The 14,132-nt window shown below is 42.4% G+C and overlaps 1 long non-coding RNA gene across 3 annotated transcripts in view; it reads left to right on the top strand.

Moving 5' to 3' along the window:
• LOC116569857 overlaps nucleotides 1-14,132 on the top strand; it is a 62,646-nt gene that overhangs the window by 22,072 nt on the left and 26,442 nt on the right. The window contains exons 4-5 of one of the 3 annotated variants that reach the window (XR_004277222.1): nucleotides 5,166-5,248; nucleotides 5,737-5,791. The exons of 1 other annotated variant lie outside the window; for it this stretch is intronic. This is a non-coding gene — a long non-coding RNA (uncharacterized LOC116569857). Of the gene's footprint in view, nucleotides 1-5,165; nucleotides 5,798-14,132 lie in introns of those variants that run through there. One more of the 3 variants, XR_004277221.1, reaches the window with a different exon arrangement.

Raw genomic sequence — 14,132 nt, 5'->3', positions numbered from 1 at the left:
GAGTCTGTTTCTTAAGCAAAATAATTCTTTATGAAAGGAAGAAATGTGCTCCAAATATTGATCACAGTCTTGTGAATCCATTGATGATATTATCAGCCAGCGATTGAGCAATGCCTTTGAGACTCTTCATGGTGACATTGTGGTCTCTTTCTTGCTGTGTTTGCTAGTTTGGTTCTTAACCTTTCCATATCCACTCTCTTCTCGTCAGCCAGTCCCATCCATTTCCAGTCCTCTAAATCATCATACTTGATGTTACCCCTGCCCCTTTGCACATGCTAATCTGTCTGTCTGGGAAGTCCTTTTCACCTAAACTGGCTAGCTGAATAGCTTTCAACCTACTGTCTTTTGTAATTTTTGAGATCATGTATTTTTGAAAAATTGTTACTTCATCCAATAATATGTATACACAGTTAAAAAAAAAGCTTTTGGAAGATTTATGCTGAAAACAGTAGTGCCCTGCTTACCAATCCCTACCACATATGGTCCTTCTTACCAGACAAGTTACTTTTAACTCTTTCATTATTTCTTATGGCATAAACCTCTGTATTTCCAGCAAAGATGCTTACACTGTTAAACTCTTGATTTATAATGTCAGTGTTCTGTTGACTTCCTGCTATAGGAGATGACAGTTTAGGCCTTTTGTATGTCTCATTTCTCCTCTTCTTTTTCCTTAATATTTATGTCATAATTTTTAGATGAATCAGAATCAGTGTGCATGTTTTTATGATCATGCAACTACTACTCACTGCAGAGCTCAAGTACCATCCTAGGATCATTTCTTTTCTAAGATCATTTCTTTTCTCATACAACTTTGATATCCTGAGTTTACAATGGCCTCTTTACCCCCAATTTTTGTGGGCTTTTTTCTTTCTATACCTACTCTTTTTATTAAAAAAAAAAAAGATTTTATTTACTTATTTATTTGAGAGACAGAATGAGAGAGAGAGAGAGAGTGTAAGAGAGGGGCGAGTCAGATGGAGAAGCAGACTCCCTTCTGGGGAGAGTTGGAGGAGGGACTTGATCCTGGGACACCAGGATCATGACCTGAACTGAAGACAGTCGCTTAACTAACTGAGCCATCCAGACACTCTCTATACCTACTCTTATCTTTTTTTTTTTTTTTAACCCAGTCTATCAAGTCAGTAATTTTTTTCCCCCTTTTAAACTGGGATTGATGGAATCTTTCTATAAAGGGTCACACAGTAAAAATTGTATACTTTTCAGTCTGGACAGTCTGTTGCAATCACTCGGCTCAGCTGTTGCAGAGGGAACTCGGTCAAGGACAGTATGTAGCCCCTGATAGGACTTAAATGAATGGGTATAGCCATGTTCCAATTATATCTTAGGGAGGAAAGCAAGCGGCAAGCAGGATTTGGTCCACGGGTGGGAGTTTGCAGACCCCAGTTCTCAATGATAAAATACGTCAGATACTAATGCGTACTATTTTTATTCTCCTGCGTCTCCTGTCCTGCAGGCCTCCATTCGGAGTAGAGACACTCCTCCACTCCACTGCCTTTCCTCGTTTGTGTCCTGTCTGCTAACATCCTGGAATTCCCCTTCACGGCTTTCCTCTTTCAGACCACGTATGTCTTGGGTTTCTGCATCTTCCTCTTTCTGGCTTTATTCCTTTGCTCCACTGGAGGACATTCTCAAGTAACTTCTCGAAAAAGAGGGTGTGTATGAGAGGTAAATTTTCCAAGTCTTCCTATGTCTGAAAATGTCTATATGCACACCCTGTTTGTTGGTAGTGTTGTGAAGTCATGGGTTTGAGATTTTAAAAAGTTTCCCCAGAACTTAGGAGGCTTTCTCCAGTTATTTTCCATCTTCTCGAATTTCTGGTAGTGCCTGATTGCAATTGCGTTTTTTTGTATATGTGGGCATGTGATCTTCTTCTCTCTCCCAGCCCCGCATCTACAAACTTTTACAATCATCTTTTTATCAGGGCAGTCCTGAAATGTCATGGTGATGCCCCTCGACATGATCATTTTCAGCTCCTGCCTCATCTTTGTTCTGCTCTGGACTTGATGTGTGTGAGTCTGGAGCTTCTTCTGACAATTTCTCCAGACACTAACACCCTTCTTTCTTCTGCCTGCATGGTGGCCATCAGGCTCTGTGGGACCAAGGGGACAATCTAAGGGTTTTACTCTTCCTGTGTCCAGATAGGCAGCCTCACATCTTACCCCTTGTTTCTGTGGGGGCAACAGGTCTCTGAGAGCCTCGCCTTCCAGGTTTTCAGCAAAGTGCATGATGCACTTTGGTCAGCATACATGTCTCTAGGCCTTTATGTTGAAGTTTACTCTATTCTGCTAACTTGATCATTGCTCATCTGTCTATAGCTGTCTTCCAAAATTTCATTATATTTGTTGTCCACTTATATCCTACACTTTTTTCCCCCCATTTCATAGAGGAAAGGAAAACATGTAAATGCCGTGGTTGAACCACGAGTTGAACCAGGAGTTCACAATTTGTCTTGTCTGTCTGCTCCACTACAAAGGGTCCATGTCAGCTAACTCACCCACTGTGTTCCTAACGCTTGGCTCAAAGTGGGCATTCTGCAGATACTTAGTGAATGGAGTGAATGCATGCATATTCAGTGAGTGATCTTATGGGAACGGACGCCTTAGGTGGGGGAGCTCTGGGAGATGATGCTGGAAGAAGAAGCTGAGCCCAGATTATGAAGGGTCTTGAGCGCCAGTCCAAGGACTGTGTCCTGTTTTCTTGGTTGGAAGGCCATTGACGGTTTTTCAGTGGTGACAGAAGGGTATTCAGTCAATGTGATTTTTCTGGCTATGGTTTAAGGGCTCATTTGAAAGGAGTATACAGGCAGGGGAATAAAATGCCATGAACTGATGAGAACCCGTGAGGAAGGAAGGAGTGCATGGCAGAGCTCTGGGGGAAGAAATCTCAGGGTTTATGTTCTGATTCAACATCACTGGGGCTTCCATGGGTCAAGAGAAAGAAAAAATAGTATAAAGGGTATTGCGGGCAGGGAGAGAGTAGATAATGGTTTTGTCTGTTCATATGTGAGGCATGAAGGAAACTCCAAGTGGGTGTCTTTAGCAGGCAGTTGGCTATGTAAGTAGAAAAGGAAGACGTTGATCAGGGAGTCGTTCTCACAGAGAAGTCAAAGGAGAGAGAGCCATGAAGGAAGACTAGTTTGCACAAAGGCACATGGATGGTGATAGACCCAGAATTTGAAGTCAGCTCTAAGCCTATAGTCCATCCTCAACCACAGACTGTACTCACTCTAAAACTTTCTCAAGAAGCAGGAGATTACAAGCTTAGTTTTGGCCTTGGGCAAGACTCACATTTAATGGGATATGTGAGTTCTTGAGAATGAAGGTGCAAAATGCAATTGGACACTAATGGGGTGTGAGGGAAGAATGCCAATACTGCGAGGCTCCCCATCGTCTGGTCGGGAGGGAGGCCAGGCAGCTTCAGTCAGTCTAGTCTTGGCCAGAGCTGAGGTCTCCCACAGACCCCACCTGCTTTCACTCTGATGGCTTCCCCGAGAACACTTTCTTCTCTAACACTTTCTACCCTTCCTGCTGCTCCGGTTCAAACCAGAGAAAAACTATGGTCAAGTAGCAATTCTCAGAACCCAGGCAGGTCTAACTAACATCCTGCCTGGTTTCCTCCTTGCATGGTCAGGACAGAGCAGCCTGAGAGAATCACGGGAAGGAAGGCTCTGGAGATTTTCAGGAGTGCCCCATGCCGGGAAGGAGTCCTGGGCTCCTCTCTGTGGAGCCCCCTCCCGTAGCATGCCTTCGGGTTCACCGCTTGGGCTGAGGGAGGAAGAGGAAGCAGACGCCATGGGAGTGGGAGTGTGGGGCATGTAGGTTGTGAAACAGCTTGAGAAACCTCCACAGGCAGCAAAGAAAGTATTGTTTCTGGAATTTGGAATTCAAAGTTTTTCACACTCAACGTTTCTGTGACTAGAAGGTGAGATAAAAATCTATGTCATTCCATTGGTTTTCACCTTCGTTTTAAATGATCAGATTTTAAACAGAAATTATTATCAGTCCGATATTGTTTCCTTTTCTGAAATGTGGTTTAATTTCGCAAAGAGCCGAGTAAGACGGCAGAGCTGAATCATAGGAAATGTCAGCAAGCAAGCGCTACACCTGTTCTTACAAAACCGTGGCCCAGGATTTGCTGTTTGCCTTGAATAAAGTGTTCCTTAATCCTAGGTTTTTGTTTTTAGCTGGGGGGCATTTCCTCTTCCTTTTCTTTAACAGTACGGTCTCTTTGCATTGAGAGAATGTTTACTCCAGTGAGAAAGCATGGCTTTGAGTTGGAATCCCACCTCCTCCTCTTCCTTACTGGTTAATATTTCGACAGTCACTTAACCTCTCTGAGTCTCGGTTGTCTCCTTATAAATGGAAGTAAGAAGAGGGAGAATATATATTATATAAGAATATACCTGTATCAATTATATATTATGATACATTGTACATATAAATGTGTAATTAATGAATTATATATTATGTCTATGATTAATTATCATATGTATATGATTAACACACTGCTGTTAATTCCTAGGTATTGAAATCATGTAAATCTCTGCTATTGAACAGCGTTGGATGCTTTTTTTTCCTATTGACAGTCACTGACTCACCAAAAAAAAAAAAAAAAAAAAAAAAGGAAGGAAGAAATAATCAATTTAGTGTATGCTCTTAATTCGAGGGAGGGAGTTGTGGGTGTTTGTGTTTTGGATCTTATTTTTAGACATTGCAAAAATGTTCCATCCACTGGATTTTGAAATTAAGAATGGGGAACATTATTTATATCTGAATCATATATTACAACAAATGAAAATATTACATGTATGGTTTCCGTTCTGTATTGCAGGCATTTAAAGGGAAGAGGGACACAAAGAAAGTGAGGTTGGGGGAGAGAAGGAGAAGAAAGAGAAAGCGGAGAGAGACAACAGGCAGAAATGGCAGAGGCGAAAATGATGCAGCAAGAACAAGATTCCCTGCGCTTAGGCACCTGTGTTTGCAGATAAATGGCTTTGGTTTTGCCCTAATTAACTCTGGAGCTATTGATACTAGAGTCATATATCTGCTGCTATCACTTTCCTTTGAAACCCACCCACCACCCACCCATCCATTCATTCTTTTTTGAAGTAACAAACAAGTACTAACTGTATCCCACGTGTTTAGCCCTGTCCTAGGTGCTAGCAAGGCAAGCCATGAGGTCAGTCCTGCCTTCTAAGAGCTCAGAGTTTCATGGAAGAGGCAGACAGGTAACCAAATAATAGAGAATAAAATAAGGGACTGCTTCAGGAGTTGGGGTGCAGTGGGAAGACTTCACAGAGGAGGTGACCCTGTGTGGGGTTCTCAAAGGACATGCAATAATGTGTTAGGTAGACAAGATTGTTGGGTGGGAGATTAGGAGTGTGTTCTGGGCACCCCGAAATTCAGAATAGCTCTTGGAGTGACCCATTCCTGTCTGAACTGGGAGCTGGCTTATTAGAAACCTAGCTCTGTGTGGTCATGGAGCCCTTGTGGCAGCTGGTTAAGATCATAGATATTGCAGGATAGATATGGTGAATTCTGACTTACTAGCTGTGTGGCATTGGTCAATGGTTTGGTCTTTCTGAGCCCTAGCTTCTTTGTATTTAAAAGGAGGTTAAAACTCAGGAAGGTTGTATCTTTTAAGTGAATAGACATAATATACGTAAAGGTTTGCACACTGCTGGGCACAGTAGTGAGGCCATTATTCTCATTTCAGTAACTGGATCTTTGGAACAGTAGAATCTTAGCAGCAATTGGAACAAGTTGGTTTAAGGGTAAGAAGTAGTGCCTTTTGGTGGGGGATGGGGGAGAGAAACAGGTTATATTTTATTTATGACTTTTCACCTATTCTCCTGCAATGTCTCAGAAACTTTTCTGAATCATGGCAACACAGATATCAACGTCACATCCCCCTCCCCACCCCGCCCTGGGGCTCCATCCCCCTCTGTATTTTCTAAGGCTGGAACGAAGTCAAACCAGAGGTGAGAAATTCACTGTCTTCATTGTATGTGACCTTTTGGTGAAAAACCTCAGCTTCTGCTCCTGGAGCAAAGCTCTTTGGAAGGCTACCAGCCACACCTGCAGCACGAAGCTCATTTCCAGCCTGTAATTATGAGCAGCCCCAAGGATACCCAATGGGAGGATGACAAAGATCTGGGTAAACTGCCTTGGGATAGATGCTCATGTACAGGAGGTTGCTCGAGCTAGTAAAACCAGGAGGGTAAAGCACGAATGGGGGGAGGGGGCCATTTTTAACACAGACTGATTTGAGGTGAGCTGTCTCTTCCATCAGAGTACTATTAATTACTGGGAGTTTAAAGTGAGAGACGAATTGAGCAGGTCTTCAGTTTACAGTTATTCTTTCTCAGGTAATATGGTGGACTGCAACACGGAGGCCAGATTTGCTTTTCATCCCTCTGTCTCCTCATCCATACCTGCTTCTGGGGCGGTTTTCCCCACACTTGAGTGTGTATCAGAATCTCCTTGTTAAAACAGGCACTGTTGGGTCCTCTCCCAGAGTTTCTGATCTAGTAGATCTAGGGTGGGGCTTCAGGATTTGCTTTTTGGAAAGTTCCAAGGTCTCCTGATGCTTCTGGCCTGGGAGCATATGTTGAAAACCACTCACCGAGGAACAGGCAACGGAGCCATCTCTGAATTCTCTCTTCCCGTGCATCCTCAACCTTTTTTGTGTGTGTTTGCTGGGTATAGTTTCCATTGCTCACGAATAATTTCATGAATACTGGTGGTGGGGGGGTCCTTGTCTTTATCTTGGAGAAGAGAGGAGTCAGAGGGGGAAATCAAGGTTTTCTCTAACATCTTAAGATCTATTGCATCTAGATAAGAATGGGAAGTGAATCTTAGCAATTTTCCCATTTCATCTCAAACTAAGCAAGACTTTTTTTTTTTAATAACTATTTAAGTTATGTAAAAATGGGCAGCTTTTGGTTGATGATGATAGATTGAACATTCTCATTTATCCGTGTTCTCACCTGAAACACCAATAAAATGACAGTGACTGGGCTTTTAGCATAATGTATAGCGTCAACTCTCAAAGACAAAAAGAAGGGAAGAGGGAATGGTAAGAAGACTGGAAGCTGAAAAGCTGGTGGACAACTGGTCCCAGTTGATTTTAGCAGACCCAAGAAGTCTGATTCGTAAGCAGGCAAATGCAGAAGACCAAAGAGATTCACACTCTAAAGCCCCCAAAAGATTCTGGATTCTGAAGCTTCTAAACAGGATGAAGTTGAGCCTTACAACAGGCAAAGTGGCTGAAACTCTGTAAAAGCAAAGGGACCTCTAGATCACCCACCCATCACATCAGCCAACATGTGCTCCTAGAGCCTGGTGCGTAGTGGGAGGTTTACTTTTGAAGGAAGCCAATCAGGGGACTCTGGACAAGTTGGTATCAGGTGCAGTTGGAAGAAGGGGGTACCTCATAGAAAATGGGTGGGGGATGAAATGAAAGTCAACATATGGAACTTTTATACCTCCAGTCCTCTTCCCACACTGAGATCCCAGAATCATGGCCCTCAATTGTGTGCCTTCCAGACAGCCATCTGGTCTTGGGCTTTAGAAGGTCTCAACAAAGAGAGCTATTACACAAAAAGCCTGGGAAGGCATGAAGGTGGTTTGGGATGCAGGGTAGGCCTGATGACGGTGCCCAAACTGAGGTCAAGTGAGCACTGTTTACTGAGCAGCCCCCCCCCCCAACCCCCCCGCAGCAAGTAGCAAGCTCGGAGTGCTAATGATTCAGTAGTGTGATTCAGTGTGCCCATCCCCCAGTGAACTAGGGGACGGGTAGGGGGAGGAACAGCATGTACAAAGGCTAAGCCAATAGTGAAATAGCATGCTGAGTTGGTGGAACTACAAGCATTCGGTATTGTTGGCGTGGAAAGTATAGACACACCGGGAGTGTGGGAGGAGGGACACCAAAGAGATGCTATTAAAGTTTATGACCCTCTCTTTCTTCCTATGTGTTCTCTCAAAATGTATGTGCATATTTTGAATCTCCATAAGTGTATCCATTCTGGTTTTCCTTTTTTTTTAAATCCCCATCAAGGGCAACATTTTTATTTTATTTTATTTGTTTTTTAAAATGTTAATTCCAGTTAGTTAAGGGCAATGTTTTTAAGATCTGTCTATGTTGCTATGACAATAATCTAAGCCATTCCTTTGAACGTCTGCCTGATACTTTGTGGTATTTTATGGCATGTAGTTACCTACTTTTACCTACCCATCGTCCCAGGGAAAGACATCAACATTATTTTCCAGTCCCTCCTCCTTCTTGCTCTCCTCCCCCCCCCCCAAGAAAACCCCCCAAACCCAGCAATAAATATCCCTAGGCATGTTCTCTGATGAACCCGTGTGAGAACATCTTGTGCTTTATACCCTGGAGAGAGAGATTGCTGGGTATATTTATATGTAATGGGGTGAATATTAATACTTTGCCCTCCAAGATCACTGGGACATTAGTATTTTCACATTCCTGTTAATCTAGTTTATTTTCTTTCTTTTCTTTTCTTTCCTTCTTTCCTTCCTTTCTTCCCTTTTTCCTCCAAAAGTTTTCTTATGCCTCTTTGGATTATTCTTACTATTATTTTATAAGAACACTTACAATGAAATGAGACCTATTCTCTAAGTCCACAATATGTGTTGTTAACCATAGGCACTGTGTGTTACAGAACTCTAGGATTTACTCATCTTGCATAACTGAAACTTGATCCCCCATTTCCCCTCCTTCCAACCTCTGGCAACCATCATCCTATTCTCTGTCTCAGTATGAGTTAGACTGTTGTAGGTATCTCATATACATAGAATCATGCAGTATTTATCCTCCTGTGACGGGTTTATTTCCCTTAGCGTAATGTCCTTCAAATTAATCCATGTTGTTGCATATGGCAGGATTTCTTTCTTTTTAAGGCTGAATAATATTCCATTGAGTGTAGACACACACTCATGCACACACACATACACACACACGCACGCGCACTCATGCCACTTTTTTTTTTATCCATTCATCCATCGACGGACATTCGGATGTTTCCCGTCTCTTAGCTATTGCTATTGTGAATATTGCAGCTGTGAATACAGGAGGGCAGAGATTGCTTTGAAATCCTGATTTCAGTTCTTTCGGATATACGCCCAGAAGTGGAATTGCTGGATCAGACCGTCATTCTGTTTTCAGTGTTTTGAGGAACTTGCGTACTGTTTTCCATAACAGCTGCACTGTCTTGTAGTCCCACCAACAGTGTAGAGGATTCCAATTTCTCCACCTCTTTTGCCAGCAACGTTTATAAAACACAGTTTTATCGTCGTTCCTAGTGTGAAATGTGTATCATTTTTCTTGGGTGCCAAATGTCATTTGTGTTTTCTTGCATTGCTGATGACTTTGAACACTTTTTTTTTTTTTTATCTGTTTCTGAACTTTGAGGCTTCCCCTCTGAAATCAACTGTTCACATCCTGTTGCCATATTTCTCTTGGGGCAGCTGTTTCTTGTTGATTTGCATGCTCTTTTAATAGATTTTAGATATTAATGTCTCGTTAGCGACTTAATGAATCCACCTGTTAGCTGGGGATTGCCCTTTCACTGTGAGCCCTGCCTCAAGGCAGAGTCATAGTGTCTCAGAAACAGACAAGTGACCTTGAGACGTGAGATGAAATAGACTGCCGGTGATCCTCTGTGTGACATATACGTGTTTATGCTTCCAGAGGGTCACTGGGGTCACCTCATCATTCAGCCTCCTAGTGTCTGACTTCGCTCACCAACTTTCCCTTCATCACTCCCTTCCCCTGCCTAAACTTCAGTTAGGCACAACATACCACTATCATTATCACTTTACCTTTATTACACAGGCGAAAAATGTTTTGCTGTTGGAAAATATTCAAACTGATAACAAATTATTAAAAACCACCCACAACTCTGCCACCGAGCGACGATGCCTGTTAATCTTTTAGGATGCATTCTGCTCCCTGGAGAGAATGGCTGAGAAGACATAAGCATCATGATAAGCCTCCTCTTAACCCTCTGTTGTATATAAGTCTCTCTTGTGGAACTTCCTTCATTTTACTATAATTATTTGTTCAATAACTACATGTAAATAACTGTTATAGCTATTTGTTCAGAGATTCTTGGGACAGGAGTCAGTGGACTTATGGTCTAGTTCCATCTTTGATTTTGCCAAAGCTCCCCCCACAACGCCGCCTTTTTTTTTTTTTTAAGAAGGAGAGCTTGAAAATCATACCAAGTGGTTTTCACTTTCTTCTGGAAGTGACTAGGAGCCATGGAAGGATTTGAAGTGGTGAAATTAGCCAGATTAATTTTGGTAGAGGAAGTTCTCCTTGGAAGCGATGATACATAAGTGTAAGCGAATGAAAATAACATTAATTGGGTACCAGCTGGGGAGCTCCAGGTGTATTATCTATGGCATTTCAGAGGATCCCTTTAGTACGGTGGTTTAGGGATAACCATCCACAAGTTAGAGATAGCAGTCTAACTCAGTGAGGCTAAAGCAGTGTTCTCAAGGATACACAGCTGGTGAGTGTGGGGTGCTTAAGTCCAGAACGATCTCCTTTTCTCCAGCATGATCTCTTTCCAGGCACAGAAGCTGGATCAAAAGGTCCTTCAGTAGTTTAGGCGGCATCAGTTCCCACTTAAGAATGGAGTTTAAATGCCTAGCCAGCTACATTTTCATAGCGGCAGCCTTAGTTGGTGATTGTCCCCAGGGGTTTTTCCCTATGACTCATGCACAGCAGGGGAATCCTGAGGGAAGCTCAGCTTTTACTTCTTGAATTTCAGTCTTGACAGAAGCCATAGTAACTTCAGATAGCCATCTGAGTTCTTGCCAACAAAGAGATTGGAGGAGGGACGTTGGGTAAGTCCCTTCCTTTCTGGACCTCAGTTTTCTTAACCACAAAAGATGAATGATCGCTGAAGTGTATTTTAATTAGAAAGACTCTCTCATAGTGTGATGCTGAGTTCTTGTGGAGCTTAATGATATGGGTGACTTGTAGGGATTAGACCAACAGCATATCAGTACTCACAGAAGTGACAGAAAATACGCTGTAGGAAGGGCGTAGAAGACGCACGTTCTTAGTTACTCGACTTACATACATTCACTCGACTGTACGACTCACGTGGGAGGGACGTTCTTAGTTACTCGACTTACATACATTCACTCGACTGTACGACTCGCGTGGGAGGGACGTGCTTGGATAGCATTCTTGCTCATCCTACATCTTAGAATCTGTCGCTAGCGCCTTATATATACGTGGCTACACTATTTTGTTGAAGGAAAGAATGGAAAGCAGAAAGGCTCTGTGTCTCCTAAGATCCATCCTCCCCTTCTCCCTCAAAAACGCAGTACATAAAAGTTACCAGAAACTGTAGCCCAGGACAAAACCTCCATCCCCAGACCTCCTTGTAAGCTGGGATGTGGCGACATTATTCAATTCTTACTGATGGAACATACGTGGAATTGGTGTTGACATTTTTTTTCAGGAAATATTCCTGAAGAGAGAGAAATGATTTTCTCCTTCCCATTTGTCCTTCTGGATGACTAAGATAAAAAAGATATCTGGCAAAAGGTTTGGATCTTAGACCACAGGCCAAGAGCTTGATGTTGAAAACAGCAGAGCAGTAAAAAGGAAGGAGTCTGGGTATCTGATGATATTCAAGCCTCTGTAGGAACCTTGAAATGCTCTGTTCACATAAGCACGGAAGAGAAATATATTTCTATATTTCCGAGTTATTTGTTGCCACTGAGCCGAATATAAGGGGACATTAAAATGACACATGGTCTTCATAATTTTTCTTTCAAAGAGCAGCTGGTCAAAAAAATATTTTGAGCCTGGTTCCATAAAAGTCATGATTATCGATGGCTTATCTGCTTTGGGGGATGGCTGGGGGGTGCCTTACCCAGTTGGCCAATAGTTAATTTTAACAGGGCCAGTAATTTTTGTACGAATACACAGAAGTTTTGCTAAGGCAATAACTTCAATATTTTATACTCAGTTTCTAGACTGATCCTTTTACTTTCACTGAAAATTTTTTCTGTGCCTGTTCTTTACATGAGGTTGTTAATATAAAGCAACTCCTTTGCTGTGAGTCATGTGGGGTTGAGGGAGCACAAAAGGACAGCCAGTGTTCTAAACCATTTACTTCATAGAATATATGTATATATACGTATATCTATCTATCTATCTATATATATATATATATATAGAGAGAGAGATTGATTTACCATGGATTTGAAAAACACAATTGTCATATATTAAATTTCTATGTATTGATAAACATTAGAAGAATAATGGCTGGGAATTTTATAAAGTTAATAAAAATGTAAGCCAGAAATCTAAGATGGTCAACACATCTTAAGCTGGAAAAACAAAAGAAAATCACACAAAGAAACATAGTAATTAAATTTCTAAAAACAAGTGATACAGAGGAAAATCTTAAAAAACTGCCAAGAAATATGCATAGCGGAAAACAAATATATAAATCCAGTTTCTCATCTGCAACTATGCATGCCAGAAGAATGGAAAGTGCTGGAAGAAAACAAAGTAAACCTATACTTCTCTATGTGACAAGAATATCCTTCAAAAAGTGGTAGGTCTAGATTATAAGAAATGTTAAAAAAATAAGTTCTTCAGATTGAAGGAAAATGATAACAAATGGAAATTTAGATTCACGGAAAGGAGTGAAAAGCTCTGGTGAACGGTAAATATAAAATATATTTTTATTTGTGAAGTTCATTACATTTCTATAAAAATTCTCAATGAGTGAAAGCAAAATCCTACTAAATGCATACTCTAACCCAGTGAGCTTTATATGTTCCTGTGTCTTCAGAGGGAGACTATATGGAATAGTTAGCCAAGGGGTAGTCATGGGAGTGTCCTTGCCTGGAGAATTTAGACACACATAATGGCAAAACTGAATTCTGAGTGTTTAAGGGAGAGACCCATTAGACTATCCTACAGCACTTCAGCTTCCTTGTGCCAAGGGACCATCAGGCAAGCAGAGGAGTCACCATGATGGGGATAATTATTTCTCATCACAGGAGAAGGACTTGTTCAACGGGGTTGACAAGTCCACTTTGGCATTCCCTTCATGTTCCTCTGCCCATCTAGATAGTAAGTGGGCAAATGCAGTAGTCCCAGTAAGAAGGGCATGGTGGCCATGGCCTCAGACCCTTCCAGAACAAATGTATCATGCCATTAGCTAAGCCACCAAGAGTAGTAGATGTCCGAGCTGTGAGGGGCATCTAAAATGCATGGAAGAGCAGGGAATGATGAGTATCACTTCAACTCCCAGACAAAAGGTGGTAAGTGGGGACTGTAGTTTTCCCATAACCTTTTAGAATCCTGTGGTCCTCAGAACCTACTTGAAGAATTGGATCGGAGCAGCATGAGCACCAAAGTCTAATGAATGCCGTAATACACTGCCATCCAGATCTGCCAGGACGGAAGGACTATTTCCTCCCAAGTGAGGGATCCTGCTAGGTGACAGAAACTCAGCTGTCAGCCATTGCCTGCGATTCCCCCCACAAGAGAAGCTGCCTCACCCAAGATCAGGCTTCCTTCCCAGGGGCAGACTGCATCTACAGTGCTTGGTAGGAGCTCAAGCAAAAAACAAAACAAAACAAAACAAAAAACCAACCAAGCAAGGCTAAGCTGTGCAGACTGGGAATTTTAGAGGAGTTTAGAGGGCTGTCTCCATTGCTGTATCAGTGAGGAAGAGGAGAGGTTGGGTATAAAAAGGAGTGGGGGAGGAAGGGCTGGAGAGACGGTCTGTAGCTGAGGACTATGGAGCAAGAGCCGTTGGCTGCAGGTTCTGCGGGGTGCCATTGTTGATGCTGGCTGGCTGAGGGGGCAAGTTGGGGCCGTGATGAACCAGGGCTCTGTTCTCCAACTCATGCTCCCTTGGTTTGGGACACATGGAAGGGGTGCCTCTCTGGCCCAGTGGTGACCCTGGGAAAAAAGCATCCCAAGGGAATTCCCTTGGGGCGTGGGGTACCTAAGAAAGTTTCACAAGGGACACGTCTGTGTTTGATCTGAAGATGTTTGTAAGTCACCCTTTGCTTATCTCCTAGGTAAATCTTTTTTTTTTTTTTAAG

The sequence above is a fragment of the Mustela erminea genome, chromosome 12 (assembly GCF_009829155.1).
Source record: "Mustela erminea isolate mMusErm1 chromosome 12, mMusErm1.Pri, whole genome shotgun sequence".
Lineage (NCBI taxonomy): Eukaryota > Metazoa > Chordata > Mammalia > Carnivora > Mustelidae > Mustela > Mustela erminea.
Note: the sequence above shows the minus strand (reverse complement) of the source record. Positions and strands in the feature narration are given on the sequence as shown.